Source organism: Rana temporaria, chromosome 10, assembly GCF_905171775.1.
Source record: "Rana temporaria chromosome 10, aRanTem1.1, whole genome shotgun sequence".
Lineage (NCBI taxonomy): Eukaryota > Metazoa > Chordata > Amphibia > Anura > Ranidae > Rana > Rana temporaria.
The window spans coordinates 126,557,545-126,575,581 of NC_053498.1; the positions used below are offsets into that span (position 1 = coordinate 126,557,545).

The 18,037-nt window shown below is 43.9% G+C and overlaps 1 protein-coding gene across 3 annotated transcripts in view; it reads left to right on the plus strand.

Moving 5' to 3' along the window:
* Positions 1-7,321: 7,321 nt before the first annotated feature.
* Positions 7,322-18,037, plus strand: part of ZBTB44 (zinc finger and BTB domain containing 44) — a 96,880-nt gene continuing 86,164 nt past the window's right edge. For 2 of the 3 annotated variants that reach the window (XM_040326226.1, XM_040326227.1), the window contains exon 1: positions 7,323-7,575. The gene's annotated coding sequence lies outside the window, so the exon portion shown is untranslated. Of the gene's footprint in view, positions 7,576-18,037 lie in introns of all 3 variants that reach the window. The other variant, XM_040326228.1, reaches the window with a different exon arrangement.

Genomic DNA, 18,037 nt, shown 5'->3' on the forward strand with positions numbered 1-18,037 from the left:
CATCGCATTGAAATCCCCGCTGAAATCCTCTGCCGATGACGTGTCGCGCCGTCGCCGCTATTATGACGCGGCGACGGGCGCGACGCTGTCATATAAGGAATTCCACGCATGCGTCAAATCATTACGACGCGTGCGGGGAATCCCTTTGGACGGATGGATCCGGTAAGTCTGTACAGACGAGCCGATCCATCCGTTGGAATGGATTCCAGCAGATGGATTTGTTGAGCATGTCAGCAAATATCCATCTGCTGGAAATCCATCCCAGGGGAGATTTATCTGCGGATAGATATCCGACGGAGTGTACACACCATAGGATCTATCCGCAGAAACCCATTTGATGGGATTTATCTGCGGATAGATTCTATGGTGTGTATGGGGCCTGAAAGTATTCGGCCCCCTTGAACTTTGCGACCTTTTGCCACATTTCAGGCTTCAAACATAAAGATATAAAACTGCAAAACCGCTCGAGCTCAGTGAGGTTGGATGGAGAGCGTTTGTGAACAGCAGTTTTCAGTTCTTTCCACAGATTCTCGATTGGATTCAGGTCTGGACTTTGACTTGGCCATTCTAACACCTGGATATGTTTATATGTGAACCATTCCATTGTAGATTTTGCTTTATGTTTTGGATCATTGTCTTGTTGGAAGACAAATCTCCGTCCCAGTCTCAGGTCTTTTGCACACTCCATCAGGTTTTCTTCCAGAATGGTCCTGTATTTGGCTCCATCCATCGTCCCATCAATTTTAACCATCTTCCCTGTCCCTGCTGAAAAAAAGCAGGCCCAAACCATGATGCTGCCACCACCATGTTTGACAGTGGGGATAGTGTGTTCAGGGTGATGAGCTGTGTTGCTTTTACGCCAAACATAATGTTTTGCATTGTTGCCAAAAAGTTCGATTTTGGTTTCATCTGACCAGAGCACCTTCTTCCACATGTTTTGTGTGTCTCCCAGGTGGCTATAGCCGCTAGCAGCAATCTTTATTTTTTCTTGGTTACAGGAAAGAAAATTGCATGATCTATGGCCTGCTTTACTTGCACTGTACCCCTGCAAAAAATAAATAATCGCATTCTATAGATCGACTTGGGTACAATCAGTCTGCCCAAGATTGAATCTCGCAACTTGCTGAGAGAAATATTTAATGTGGCACAAGACATTTTTTTAAAGAGGCTGTAGGGAGCACAAATGTGGAAAGACCGTTTTGTAAGAGACTGTAACAGCAGTCTTGTGTAACATGTCTCTAGTCTGTGACTGTCTTCTGAAATGGTCTCAAAACAACTCCTATAGCATATATTCCGTTTCTGACCATCTCTTGTAGCATGCCTATAGCCTCTATTCATATCTTTATTTTGATATCTGAAGTCTTTGACATTCCATTACATTTACTGAATATTATGTGCGCCCCTTGGATGATGTCAGGGGCCACACTTGAGGTCCATTATATTAAGTAAGTTGGTGCTGGTGCATTTTAACATGTTATCACAGCACTGTTGACTGAATGGAGCTTACACATGAGTGTACCAGTTGGTGAGCACAGGAGCTAGGCCAGAAGGACAGTAGGAAGAGAACCCTGTATATCACATGACTAGAAAGACAGTTAGAAATAGGTACATATACTAAAATGTGTGCTAAAAATATTGGGCCAGATTCACAGAGATCTGCAGCGGTGTAACGTATCGTCTTTACGTTACACCGCCGCAAGTTTTCAGCGCAAGTGCCTGATTCACCAAGCACTTGCGTGTAAACTTACGGCGGTGTAACGTAAAGCCGTCTGGCGCAAGCCCGCCTAATTCAAATGGGGCGTGTACCATTTAAATTAGGCGCGCTCCCGCGCCAAACGTTCTGCGCATGCTCCGTGTGAAAATTTCCAGCCGTGCTTTGCGCGAAATTACGGCGCCCCAATGTATTTTTTTTCAAAATTTGAAATTAGACGCGGGAACGGCTGCCTTACTTTAACATGGCTGTTCTAAATGTAAGCCATGAAAAAGCAGGCTAATGTTTGCGATGGGAAAAACCGACTAGCGACGACGTAAGAGAATGCGACGAACACGCGTACCTTCGTGGATCGCCGTAAACAGCTAATTTGCATACCCGACGCTGGAAAAAGACTCCACCCAGCGGCTGCCGAAAAATTACACCTAAGATCCAAAGGCGGCCTGTCGGATCTTAGCCAAAAGCCGTCGTATCTTTGTTTGTGAATTACAAATAAAGATACGACGCTGCAAATTTGAAAGTACGCCAGGGTGTATCAGCAGATACTCTGGCGTACTTTTTCTGTGAATCTGGCCCATTGTTGGGGGGAGAGGGGGTCTACTTTTGTTGCATTTTGTGCCCTGTCGTGAATTGGGCTTTACATGCATATAAAATTGGGACAGTTCTTCACTTGTTGGGATGTGTCTACCCTTGTCAATTTTTTTTATGTGACTTTATAAACCAACTAAATGTCATTCATCAGTTTTCAGCAGGTCTGGGTGCCTTCTTGAGACGTGCTGTGAACTTAATTAACCTTAGATAGCAACAAGATCTACATGCAAACATCATATTCTCTGCTCTAATTACTGAGGTCGACAACCCCTTCAAGCCAGCACTACCCTTTCCACACCATCAGTGAAATACTACCAGACAATACCGCCGTTCTAATATATTGGCTTTATTTATTCCCTCATTTATAGCACTTTATCGGTTTTCTAGCTAAAAGATTCATTTTTTATGCAAAAGCAAAATTTAGTGATAGGAAGTATACAGTATAGAGTAAGCGTGCCACATCCAAAGACTGCTTTTGCAATAGGTTTATATAAATATTAGATTAGTAGCAATATAAAGAACTATAGTACATTAGGTACAAATTTATTATCATGACATCTTACATCAGGGCTCGACAAATCCCGGGCGCCAGGTCGCCATGGCGACTAGAAATAGGGTCCTGTCGACTTGGCTTGGAAGGGGGGCTTGCGCCATCTGGTGGTGAGCCGTTGGTATTACAAGTTATTACCACCAGATGTGTAAGCTGGCGCCATCTGGTGGTGGCCGTTGGTATTACAAGTTAAGCATTACAAGTTAAACAGCAATTCTAATGTAATTTTTCACTATTTTCACTGCCATCTTCTTCCCTCTAATTAGAACCCCCAAACATTATATATATTTTTTATCCTAACACCCTAGAGAATAAAATGGCGACCGTTGCAATACTTTCTGTTATGCCGTATTTGCGCAGCGGTCTTACAAGCGCACTTTTTTGGGAAAAAATTACACTTTTTTAATTAAAAAATAAGACAACAGTAAAGTTATCCCCATTTTTTTAATATTATGAAAGATAATGTTACGCCGAGTAAATTGATACCCAACATGTCATGCTTCAAAATCACATCGCTCGTGGAATGGCGACAAACTTTTACCCTTTAAAATCTCCATAGGCGACGTTTAAAAAATTCGACAGGTTGCATGTTTTGAGTTACAGAGGAGGTCTAGGGCTAGAATTATTGCTCTCGCTCTACCAATCGTGGCGATACCTCACATGTGTGGTTTGAACACCGTTTACATATGCGGTCGCTGCTCACGTTTGTGTTCGCTTCTGCGCGCAAGCTCGTCGGGACGGGGCACGTTTTCTGGCTCCTAACTTTTTTAGCTGGCTCCTAGATTCCAAACAAATTTGTCAACCCCTGTTTTACATCAAGCATTATACAATAGTAACTGTTACACTGTATCCCAGTTTGCATTCAGAGGATGCATGCATGTAAATAAGTCATGCAAGCAAACTCAGCACAGCTCATTCATATAAGGCCGCGTACAGACAACCAAACATGTACGATGAAACCGGTCCGCCGGACCGTTTTCACCGTACATGTATGCTCGTGGATTTCTGTATGGTGGCTGTACTCACCATCATACAGAAATCCGCGCGTAAACAATACGCGGGGCATGTCCGCGCCGTCGCCGCGACGATGACGCGGCGACGTGGGCGGCCCTGCCAGTTAAATGCTTCCACGCATGCGTCAAAGTCATTCGACGCATTCGAGGGATGGCGGGCGCTCGGACATGTACGGTAGGTCTGTACAGACGACCGAACATGTCCGAGCGGGCAGGATTTCAGCGGGCTGTTTTAAAACAAGTCCAGAAATATTTGCCCGCTGGGAAAAGGCCCGGCGGGCAAATGTTTGCTGGAATCCTGCCCGCTCGTGCCTACACACGACCGAACATGTCTGCTGAAACTGGTCCGCGGACCAGTTTCAGCAGACATGTTCGGTCGTCTGTACGGGGCCTTACAGTTGATGATATAAATGCATACATGAGATAAAACAATGAGAAAGATAGCAGAGCTAGACCCAGGAACGTAGAGAGAAGAGGAATAACCTAATGTATCAAGGCTTAGAGAACCCCCTTACTTAAAGTAGAATTATAGGCAAAACTTTTTTTTTTTTCATTTTGGATAAAGTAGTAGAGGGATATAACTCCTGTTAGTTTATTTTTGGGATTTTCTTTTGTTTTCACTTTCAATGCTAGTGATAAACTAGAAAAAATATAGAAGGTGAATTTACCTAATGGGGGCACTGACAGCAATAAAAACTGACAGATGTTCTGATCCCTCTTCACTCTATCCAAAACAAAAGAAAAAGTTTTGCCTTTAGTTATATTTTAAGGGGCTCCTGCCTGGCACCTCTTACCAAATCTGCCCTCCCCCCTAAATTTTGGATTCTCCATCCTCTTCTGTCTAATCACTGGGGTCTTTGTCCTGCTATCATTCCCACCTGTGCAATTTCTGGCAAGTACAATTGGATAAGTGGCAGCAAGGCAGAAGGACAGGGACACCCTGTGCATTTCAAATACTTTTTCTTTAGGCATATGTACTGTATGTAGCATGCCAGCTGAAAATTTGATCCTAGCTGTTTACCTTCACGTTACAGTGCCTTGAAAAAGTATTCATACACCACTTCACAATTAGGTGCCACTTTGTGTAGATCTATCACATAAAATCCCAATAAAATAAATTTACGTTTTGGTTGTAACATGACAAAATGTGGAACATTTCAAGGGGTATAAATACTTTTTCAAGTTACTGTATATTTGAAAATTGATTAGTCCTGGAGTACTGACTGCAGATCTCATTTCTTGAGGCCCTAAAATACCAGGACAGCACAAATACCCCCCCTCCCCCCCCAAATTACCCCTTTTTGTAAAGTAGACAATCCAAAGTATTTCGTAAGAGGCAAGATGCGTTGTTTGAAGTTGTAATTTTTTTGTCACAATTTTTTCTTTCCTAATATTTTTATTCAGATAATTTTAACAAGCACAAGATCAGCATTTGCCATTGTAATCGGAAGTAATTGTACATTAACAAATTGTTGAAGATTTGGTTGCATTACTGATAAGCCTATATGTACGTGGGACTCAATATAGCAGGGATCGACAAATCCCGGGCGCCAGGTCGCCATGGCGACTAGAAATATATATATTGGCGCGGCTTTTTATATTGAATATTGGTTCATTACCCATTTTGGGATTGTATCAATAAATTATATTTTTTGTCAACCATTGGTGCCTAGAAAGTCCATTCTCTCCGCAACAATAAACCCGTTTCTAATAGTGGGATATAATTTGAGGTTGTGTATATATAATGTGAGGTAATGTGGATATATAGAGGATATACAGTATAATGTGAGGTAATGTACATACAGAAGATATATAATGTGAGGTAATGTACATACAGAAGATAGATATATAATGTGAGGTAACGGACATATAGAAGATATATAATGTGAGGTAATGGATATATAATGTGAGGTAATATACATATAGATGGATATATAATGTGAGGAAATGGACATATAGAAGATATATAATGTGAGGTATTCTTAAAACTTCAATAAAATATTTGAAACATAATGTGAGGTAATGTACATATAGATGGATATATAATGTGAGGTAACGGACATATAGAAGATATATAACATGAGGTAATATACATATAAATGGATATATAATGTGAGGTAATGGATATATGGAAGTTATATAATGTGAGGTAATATACATATAGATGGATATATAATGTGAGGTAATGGATATATAGAAGATATATAATGTGAGGTAATGTACATATAGATGGATATATAATGTGAGGTAACGGACATATAGAAGATATATAACATGAGGTAATATACATATAAATGGATATATAATGTGAGGTAATATACATATAAATGGATATATAATGTGAGGTAATGGATATTTGGAAGTTATATAATGTGAGGTAATATACATATAGATGGTTATATAATGTGAGGTAACGGACATATAGAGAATATATAATGTGAGGTAATATACATATAGAAGATATATAACATGAGGTAAAGGACAAATAGAGGATATATAATGTGAGGTAATGTATTTATAGCAGGATAGTATAATGTGAGATAATGGACATATAGAGTATTTTATATATATATATATATATATATATATATATATATATATATACATACACACACACACACACAGCGGTATATAAATTGAGGCAATGTACTTAGGAAAAGATATATAATGTGTGAGGTAACAGACTTAGAGAGAGATATATAATATACTCATATAATAATATTATATAAACATATAATGCACATATAGAGGAATGTATAGCAGTGAAATGGGGTTCCTTACATTTACGTATGTATGATGAGGTCTCAGACAGTGAGCAGTGGCGACTGGCGAGTGGTGGAAGCAGTGACTCTGTATGGTGATTGGTGGTGGGGGCAGTGACTTTATGTATGGTGATTGGTGGGGGCAGTGGCTCTCTGGATGGTGATTGGTGGGGGAAGTGAATTTCTGTATGGTGAGTAGTGGGAGCAATGTGGCTCTCTGTATGGTTAATTGTGGGGAGCAGTTGTCTGCATGGTGATTAGTGGGGGCAGTGGATCTCTGTATGGGTATTGGTGGGGGCAGTGGCTCTCTGCATGGTGATTAGTGGGGGGCAGTGTGTTTCTATGTGGTGACAGGCACCGTCAACACGCTGTGTTTCATGTTGCTATAGGTTACAGCTCCTGACACCCTGGGTAGTACAGGAGGAAGTACAAACAATTGCACACAGAGCGGTAGAGGCGGAGCTTTACCTCAGTACACGGTGCCGAGACTACCATTGGCCAGTATTGGCGGGAAGTCCAACCCCGAACAGACTTCTACTAGTAGCTGTGAGGGCGGGACAGAAAGACGAGACAGGCGGCTATGTGTCTCACTCTGAGTAGGAGGGATCTCTCAGGCGGGAGGGGCGGGGCAGGGGCTGTCCCAGTCACGAGGGGCGGGCCGCTCTTTCGCCATGTTGCGGGTCTCCAGGTAACCGGCGGCTGCAGACGGTCTCCGCCCAGGGCCGCGCGTCACCGGCGGTGGCCCCTCCCCTGGTGTCCGGGGCGCGGTGCATTGTGGGACACAAACAATCGGCGGCAGCCCTCCTCCTCCCGCCAGTGAAGCGAGGTAGTGGGGGAGCCGGGCCCGGTGAGAAGGCCGCCCCGGGAAAACGGAGCGACGGGAGGAGTCCGGGATAGGAGACAAACGGCCGGCCGCTCCTGTAGGCCGCACGGAGCCTCTACTGGCAGGTGAGCGGCGGGCCCGGGTGGGGGAGGGGTCATTCCACCCGCCCCTCCCCCCCAGTACACAGCTATTTACCCCACCAGCAGGGGGCAGAACCACTTCCTGCCGCCAACAGTACTCCCCGTGATGTGTACACACCTAGAGGAGCCGTACACGTCCACAGGGCCTACTACTGTGTGTACACCTATGGGGGGAGGAGGAATGTGTGTATACATGGGACCTACCACTGTGTGTACACCTATGGGGGGATGGGATGTGTGCATACATGGGACCTACCACTGTGTGTACACCTATGGGGGGAGGAGGAATGTGTGTATACATGGGACCTACCACTGTGTGTACACCTATGGGGGGAGGTGTGTATACATGGGGCCTACTACTGTGTGTACACCTATGGGGGGGGGGGGAATGTGTGTATACATGGGACCTACCACTGTGTGTACACCTATGGGGGGAGGAGGAGGAATGTGTGTATACATGGGACCTACCACTGTGTGCACATCTATGGGGGGAGGAATGTGTGTATACATGGGACCTATCACTGTGTGCACATATATGGGGGGAGGAATGTGTGTACATGGGACCTACCACTGTGTGTACATCTATGGGGGGAGGAATGTGTGTATACATGGGACCTACCACTGTGTGCACATATATGGGGGGAGGAATGTGTGTATACATGGGACCTACCACTGTGTGTACACCTATGGGGGGAGGAGGAGGAATGTGTGTATACATGGGACCTACCACTGTGTGCACATCTATGGGGGGAGGAGGAGGAATGTGTGTATACATGGGACCTACCACTGTGTGCACATCTATGGGGGGAGGAATGTGTGTATACATGGGACCTACCACTGTGTGCACATATATGGGGGGAGGAATGTGTGTACATGGGACCTACCACTGTGTGTACATCTATGGGGGGAGGAATGTGTGTATACATGGGACCTACCACTGTGTACACCTATGGGGGGAGGAATGTGTGTATACATGGGACCTACCACTGTGTGTACACCTATGGGGGGATGTGTGTATACATGGGACCTACCACTGTGTGTACACCTATGGGGGGATGGGATGTGTGCATACATGGGACCTACCACTGTGTGTACACCTATGGGGGGGGGAGGAGGAGGAATGTGTGTATACATGGGACCTACCACTGTGTGTACACCTATGGGGGGGGGAGGAGGAATGTGTGTATACATGGGACCTACCACTGTGTGTACACCTATGGGGGGGGAGGAGGAATGTGTGTACACCTATGGGGGGATGTGTGTATACATGGGACCTGCCACTGTGTGTACACCTATGGGGGGAGGAGGAATGTATATACATGGGTCCTACCACTGTGTGTACATCTATATATGTTCATATGGTGTGTATGCATACCCAAAGAATGTATACACACATGGCATACACATCTATGGGATGTGTACCTGTCTATAGGTTGTACACAGGGCTTAAACTCCTATGGAATGTGTATATAGACATAGAGGGCCCACACACTGATGGGCTGAATGTGTATGTACAGGGACCACGCTGTGTTCACCTATATGACACATAAATACAGGACCCACCTGTGTGTATATATATATATATATATATATATGTATATGTGTGTGTGTGTGTGTGTGTGTGTATATATATATATATATATATATATATATATATATATATATCACACACACTGGGAAGACACAAAAGGACTCATACCTGTAGGATGAAAGTGTATATACATGGCCCATACGTTGTCTGTCTGTTTACAGTTCTAGGACTTAAACATACAGGGCTCACACAGCATGTGCATATAACTATAGGATACGTGTGTGTGTGTATATAAACTCCTATAGCATGAATATACATTATATTGTCAAAAGTTTGGGGACACCTCCCTTTTAAAAATGTGCTTCTGGAAGAATGGTCAAACATTCCCATAGACCAGTGATGGCGAACCTTGGCACCCCAGATGTTTTGGAACTACATTTCCCATGATGCTCATCTACACTGCAGAGTGCATGAGCATCATGGGAAGTGTAGTTCCAAAACATCTGGGGTGCCAAGGTTCGCCATCACTGCCATAGACACTCCTAAACCTTGTGGACGGCCTCCCCAGAAGAGATGAAGCTGTTATTGCTGCAAAGGTACCAACTCAATATTGAACCCTACAGACTGGGATGCCATTAAAGTTCTTTGGCGTCCCAATACTTTGGTAATATAGTGTGTATACAGGGCTCTTTAATTGTGTGTGTGTGTACTATTAAAAGTTGAATGTGTATATAAAGTGCCCATATGTAGTATTTTCATACACCTAGGCCCAGATTCAGAAAGCACTTACGCCGACGTATCTACTGATACGCCGCGTAAGTGCACGGATGCGCCGTCGTATCTCTGCGCCTGATTCTGCAAGTAAGATACGCCTGAAATTTGGCTTCATACGACCGACGTAAGTTTCCTACGCCGTTGTACCTTGGGCGCATATTTACGCTGGCCGCAGGGGGCGCTTCCATTGATTTACGTGTCGAATATGTAAATGACCGAGATACGCCGATTCACGAACGTACTTGCGCCCGTCGCTGTAATCTACGCAGTTTACGTAAGGCGTACGTCTGGCGTAAAGTTATTCCACATATAGGTGGCGCAACCCATGCAAAGGTATGGACCAGGGAAAAGCTGTCGTATTTTACGTTGTTTACGTAGTAGTAAGTGAATAGGGCTGGGCGTAGCTTACGTTCAGTGATTCGACGTATCTTAGGCGTTAGTTCCGACGTGATTCTGAGCTTCCGCACTGGGAAGCGTCCACGGGACAGCGCATGCGCCGTTCGTTCGGCCCCTCATTTGCATGGGGTCACGCTTTATTTTAATGTATCACGCCCACTTCCTTCCTACTTTGAATTAGGCGGGCTTACACCGACCAATTTACGCTACGCCGGCGCAACGTAGGGAGCAAGTGCTTTGTGAATACTGTTCTTGCCTCTGTTACGTTGGCGTAGCGCTACGCCCGCACAAATATACGCCGCTCTACGTGAATCCGGGCCCTACACTCTCCAGCCACTTTATTAGGTACACCTCGCTAGTATCGGGTTGGACCTCCCTTTGCCTTCAGAACTTCCTTCATTCTTCATGGCATAGATTCAACAAGGTGTTGGAAACATTCCTCTGAGATTTATGTCCATAGTGACATGATGGTATCACGCAGTTGCTGCAGATTTGTTGGCTGCAAATCTCCCGCTCCACCACATCCCAAATGTGCTCTATTGGATGAGATGTGGTGACTGTGGAGGTCATTGGAGTGCAGTGACCTCATTGTCCAGCGGTGAGATGATTGGAGCTTTGTGACATGGTGCATTATCCTGCTGGAAGGAGCCATCAGAAGATGGGGACACTGTAGTCCTAAAGGGATGGACATGGTCAGCAACAATACTCAGGAAGGCCGTGACATTTAAACAATGCTCAACTGGTACTCTGGGGGGGGGGGGGGGGAGTGTGCCAAGAATATATCCCCCACACCGTTGCACCACCAGCCTAAACAAAGCAGGATGGAACTATGCTTTGATGTTGTTTATGCCAAATTCTGACCCCAACATCTGAATGTCACTGAAATCGAGACACTTCAGACCAGACAATGATTTTCTAATCTTCTATTGTCACAATTTGGTGAGCCTGTGCTTTTTCTGGCCTTAGCTGACAGAAGTGGCGCCCGGTGTGGTCTTCTTCAAGGGTCGATGTGTTGTGCATTCGGAAATGGTATTTTGAATACCTTGGTTGTAACAAGTGGCTATTTGAGTTGGGTAAAATGGTGATGTTGCGCTGTAAACCTACTAAAATGACTATAATAAAGTGCTGGTGCAAGGTTAGAACACACAATACAGATCGGTGCAATCTTACTGGGTGCTAAAGTGCACAGTGAAAATGCTGTTTTTTATTTTCCTTGCATGTCCCCCTCAGATCTACAGTGACTGCACTTCCAAGTGCATTTTCAGTGCACTTGCAGTGCAAAAGTGGATTTGCATTTCGTAAATAACCCCCACTGTGTACACACTTATAGGCAGTGTGTGTATATTGAGAACGTGTATGCTATATGGACACCTATAGAATGTAAGGTTTGTGGATGTATACAGGGCCTGTACGTAATTCATCTGCGCACCTATAGAATCTATATACTGTGTGTATGCACATCTACAGTGTCCATACACCATGTGTTAGCCCCCCATTCACACCAAACTTTATTCATAGAGCAGCGCATTTATTATTTTAATAGGCTGCCCTACGCTCACGAAATGTGGAAAAGTAGCTTATGTAGCTTTTTTAATGCACATCTTGGTGCCTTCTTCTTGGCAAAACACGCGTTATCTTGCATTTGGGGTGCCATTTAATCCTGGTTCACACCAGTGCAACTTGGCATGCGACTTGACAGTTGAAAGTCGTACCCCATTTACAGCAATGGAATCGTTCAAATTGCTGCAACTCAGAAAAAGGTTCCTGCACTATTTATGTGCGATTTACTTTTTTTTATTTTTATTTATTTCTTTTTTTTTTTAGTGCAACTTGCATTGACGTCTATTAACCACTTGTTTACTGGGCACTTAAACCCTCCTCCTGCCCAGACCAATTTTCAGCTTTCAGTGCTGTCACTCTTTGAGCGACAATTGCGCGGTCATACAACACTGTACCCACATATTTTATTTTTATCATTTTTCCCCACACAAATAGAGCTTTCTTTTGGTAGGAATTTTATTACCTCTGGGGTTTTTATTTTTTGTTAATACAAAAAAAAAAAAATTACCCAAAAATTGGAAAAAAAAATATTGTTAAATTGTGCAGACAGGTAATTTTTCTCCTTCATTGATGTACACTAATGAGGCTGCATTGATGGGCACTGGGAGGTACCACGGAAGGGCATTGATAGGTGGCACTGAAGGGCACTAACAGGGCACTGATAGGCAGCACTGATTGGTGGCACTAAGGCATTGGTTGGCACCCCTGGTGGGCATTGATAGGTGGCACTGATATGCACTGTGGCACTGGGAGGCACGGATGGGGTGTCTGTGGCTCTTCCTCTTTGGGACAGATGTTCCTTACACAGAAGCCGGTGATCGGAATACCGATCTTCAGTTTACATCCCATGAACAGCTGATCACGTGGTAAGGGGCCGAAATTGGCCCCTTACTCTGATATGTGCTCACTCGAGTCACCACAGGGGGAGCGTGCAAAAGGGAGGACATCTATTGACGGCCTCCCGGCAATGTACGTCCCTTTTGTAAATCAACCCCCATGTGTATAAGGCCTAATGCACACTGGCCCTCCTGCATGTAGCTTTTCTAAAACGCCGGCAGGGGAAGTTATACAGTTCAAGCTGAAGTGCAGGATAATCAGAAATTGTCTACATGCAAAGAAACGTATATTTCTTCCAGATCTGTGCAGTAATCCAGCGTGAGACTTTCCCTCTGTGCAGGATCTTCCTGTAATAAAGACCGCTCACTGCTACTCTTTCTCCTTGTGCAGGGTGACTGGTCTTGTCTCCGCCCCTCCTGTAGTTTCCTATAGTGGGTGGAGCTGCTGGGCCTCTCCGGTGGCTCTGCCCTCTGCACAGGCTACGTTCAGCAGTGATGATGTTGTTGCTGCTTTCACAAGATAATATCTTGGTTATATCCTTTTGAAGCTGTTGAATATATTTACATGAAAGTTTGTGCGCCCAGTGCTTTAAAGTGAATAGACATGTGCAGCTGAAGTTAAAGGTTGGAAGAAAACGTTGCCATGTCTCGGGAAGTCTGCCTGGTTCAGTTCAAATGTCTCCTGTTGCCACCATCTCTCTTTGCAGAAGTGAATCACCAGGCAGCTTTGTGTGGACTGGATGACTGTCATGTATGTGTGGGGATCAAGCTGTCACATTTAGCACTCTCTTGGCTTTCATCATATTGACATCTATTGAAGGGGGAGGGGTGATGGTAAAGCTGCTGGAGTAAGGTCCTGTGTATTCTATGGGCGGAAAATTAAGTGTTAGGTCACAAGACATGCAACAGTTCTGAATTGCGAGCTCCATTATCAAGAGTCTTTTTTACTTTGTGTATCATCGCTGTGATTGGATCACGTGACCTAGAAACTGCAACACAACTTGCCTTTTCCAGCTTTTTGGTGCTATTTGTATACACTGTGTTCCCCTGCTAATGACTATGTGCACAATTAAGGGCTCTTTCACACCACATAGTGCATAACACATAGCGTGTGCTCTGCAATGCATTAATAACGCATTGCAGCGCTCTTTTTTTTTTTTTTTTTTTTATACTTTCATGTTAATTGCGCTGAAGTGCCTTACGTGGGTGATTGTCATAGGTTTGCGTCCCCTTAAAAGCCGGCCATACATGGGTCGAATTCCGAAATAATTTTGCACCATTAGTAGGCTGCAACAAAGGTTGAATTTGAGTGATCAGGCATGTTGGAAATTTTTTGAAATCGTTGAATCTAATCAATGACGGGAGAATCGTGCGAGAAATATAATAGAAAAAGAAATGCGTAAGAAAAGAAGATTCCTAGCTATGAAAATTATTTTCTGTAGCAACATGGGGTGAAATTGAATGCTTGGTTGTTCGAATTTTGCTTGCGGTGGATGCTTGCAGGCAATTTTACTCAAAGCATTGCTGTTCACAACTTTGTTGCATTTCGTTGTTGTTGTTGGACCTTCACAGGCCTCTATATAATATATAATCCCAAGCATCCCTTCTCACCCAGGAAATGGATAATACCCAGGGAAAAGAGTAAAGCATATGGGCACACGCCTATACAGTATAAAAACCCCTGGACATGAACACAGGCTTTCCCTTTATGTGTTGTGTGCTTTGATAGAAGAATGGAAAAGGGAAGCGTGGCTTTGGCTAGGTAGACCGTTGGCCGCATTTACGGTGTTGCAGAGTCCGCTGCTAAAGTTGCTTATTGTCATTTCTATTTTTAAAGTTGCATTCTGCAAAAATGGCAAGTTGCAATGTGTATTAAGATCCCTGAGTTAGACTGCTGACCCAGTGCCTGTATAATGGCTTTCACAGGCGGCTGGACCAGCTGTGTAATATTTTGTTTTGTCACTTGCAACCTTTTTACCATTTTTAAGCTGATATAAAAATGGCACATTATCACTGCAGATGGATCAGGTGTCCTTCCTTTTTTTTTTTTTTTTTGTTACAATTGTTAAAGGTTTGCTTTTACTGAAATCTGCAGACAAACTCTTGCGCGCTAAGCATGTACAGCAATACCTTGGATTGCGAGCATAATTGGTTTCCGGAAACATGCTTGTAATCCAAAGCACTGTTCTATCAAAGCGAATTTCCCCATAAGAAATAATGCAAACTCAGATGATTCATTCCACAAGCATTTATTCATAAGTCCTTTAGTTTATAGTCCATATAAAAATTATAGCAATGTGATCGGTCGTGTAACCAGAAAATGTCCATCCACAAGGGGATTGGAAGTCAAATCCAGCAGGAGATACAGAGTATAGAAGAGAGGTACCTCTAAGTGTAGCAATATGGTTACATTTAATAAAGTCACAACATATAGCAACTCGCATGGATGAGGATTGAGCCTAGGTTCAGAACTCGCACAATTTCAAACTTGCAATGCAGTCCAACTTAGGGGGTGATTTAACAGACATTTGTGTGTGTTCATGCACAGATGTATATTTAAATCGCCCCCTAAGTTGCCAAAAGTAGTACAAGAACCACTTGTGGGAATTGGTGTGGCGCCGTAAAGTTGCCAGCAATACCTGCTGATTTGACATGTCAAATTGCATGCCAAATCGGCCCAATGTGAACATGGGCTAAAAGAGGCACATCTAAGTACTGTATGTAGGCATTCAGGGTAAAGCTGTCCACTGTCAGTCTGCAATCGTGACCGGGATGACTACCCTGCAGTAGAGTGATCTGCGGGGGATGGTCTATCAGGGATATGTAATTAGCGGACCTCCAGATGTTGCAAAACTACAAATCCCATCATACCTCTGCCTCTGGGTGTCATGCTCGTGGCTGTCAGAGCCTTGCTATGCCTCATGGGATTTGTAGTTCTGCAACAGCTGGAGGTCCGCTAATTGCATATCCCCGGTCTATGTGGACGGCTTTACCCCTGGATGCCTGCATACTTAGATGTGCCTCTTTTAATCATCAACCATGTGAGTTGCTAAATGGCTTTACTGTATTTAACACCCTACATGTACACTTCCAAAATACCAAAGCCCGTGTAGAAGGGTATACACATGCAAGTTTTTTTGTTTTTTTTTGCTCTGGTTCCCATAATCCATTTGCAGCACACCAGGATGTGCCTGAAAAACATATTAAAATACATATATTTTGCATATCTATCTGTTTACATAGCAAAATGCAGTATTTGAATGAAAACACATTTGACATTTTGCAGTACTTGCTTTGTCTTATTGGTAGGTCTGTTGCATCCCACAGCCATTTTAGAAAGTGCATTTTAAAAGTTTTATGCCTATAGTTTTTTTTACCTGTTTTTTTTTTATGCCAGCTGTAGAGCATTGTAATTTTTTTATCTACCAGTGAAACCATTTTCCTGGCGTACAGTACAGGAATCGGGACCCTTCCCTCTCCTTTTTTTCTTTTTTTTTTTTTTATGATCTCCCTATTGCTACAAAACTGAGGCTAGCTGGGAGTGGAGGAGTTGTATACTGATGCCCCAGCAGTCTTATTTTTTTTCAGTGTCGTCACCTGAAGATAGATGCATATTACCCAATCATAATGATTAAAGAGCTTGTTTCCTATACTGTACTCCAAATAACAGATTTTATTCGTAGATCAAAGATCCTATTTTGTTAAATATCTATATTTACACTGAATATTACAGGTACTTAAATAGCGCTATATCTATCTATCTATCATACATTCACATCAGTCCCTGCCCTCAAGGCGCTCACAATCTAAGGTCTCTAACTTTCTTTCATACAGCCACATACTAGGGCCAATTTAGACAGGAGCCAGTTCACCTACCAGCATGTGACCTGTTTGATTGCTTTTGGTGCCGCTCTAAGTAGAGGTGAAAGCATATCCCTGTGTCCCAGAACATGGGGTGCAGGCTTGTCCTAATACCAATCCAGGGGGTTATTGAATGTAAAGAGGAGAGGATTGCAGCTACTCTCGACCAGTCCAGGTGAATAACCGTTAAAGGGGTTGTAAAGGTAAATGTTTTTTTCACCTTAATGCATTAGGGTGAAAAAACATCCGATAGTACCACCAACCCCCCCCCCCCCCATTCATATGCCGTACATATACCGCGGCAAGGTGGCTCTATTGTGTGAAATTGCGTGCTGGTATGTGACACTGGGGGGGGCTCGCAATGCCGGAGCCGCGAACACACGCTCAATGGCCACGGGGGTGGGAGTGTTCTATCGGCGGGCCTGGCGGATGTGGTGTACGCCGGCCACCCGTTTTTGCTCCAAGCGGAGACAGAACGATGGTCTGCCCATTGTAATCAAGCAGATCGCTGTGCTGTCAGGCATGGGTGCTCTGATCTAGCTAATCGGGAACATGGATCAGGGTGTCCATGTAGTGAGCCCATCCTCCGACTCTGTTAGTCAACACACTGAGGGAACACTGTTAACCCTTTGATCGCCCCTGATGCTAACCCCTTTCCCTGCCAGTGTCATGTATATTGTGTCAGTGCGTATTTATAGCACTGATCACTGTAATGTCACTGGTACCCTAAAAAGTGTCAGCTAGGTGTCCGATTTTGTCTGCTGCAATGTCGCCATCCCGCTAAAAATTGCTGATCACCACCAATGCTAGTAAAAAAAGCTATAAAAATATCCCCTATTTTGTAGACTTTTGCGCAAACCAATCAATGTACGCTTATTGGGATTTGTTTTACCAAAAATATGTAGCAGAACACAAATTGAGAAAGAGAAAATCGATATTTAATTTTTTTATTGAATATGTATATAGCAGAACGTAAAAAATTAGGGCTGTGAAAATTTAAAGAATAATTCCTTTTTTAATCTTTAATTTTTTTGATCGAACAAAATTATTTTTATTGGTACTAGTGGTGCAATCGATCGTAAGTGATCCAAGCGGGTCACCATATGTGGATCGGCACAACACGTGATCCGCTGCTGCCTCGGCCATAGGAAAGGCCACTGCTTAGGCCTAGCTCCCGGAGTGGCAGTCATCTTGGTCCACCCGGCGGCGTCCTAGGTGAGCCTAGAGCGGTGCGCTGATGTCGTCACCCGGCCTCAACTGCTCGTGTTCGGCCGGCTTCTCTGGTAAGACTGAGCAAGCACTAATCTTCCTTTACAGTGGGGGAGATGTCTGTGGATATTACAGTGGGGGGAGATGTCTGTGGATATTACAGTGGGGGGAGATGTCTGTGGATATTACAGTGGGGGGAGATGTCTGTGGATATTACAGTGGGGGGAGATGTCTGTGGATATTACAGTGGGGGGAGATGTCTGTGGATATTACAGTGGGG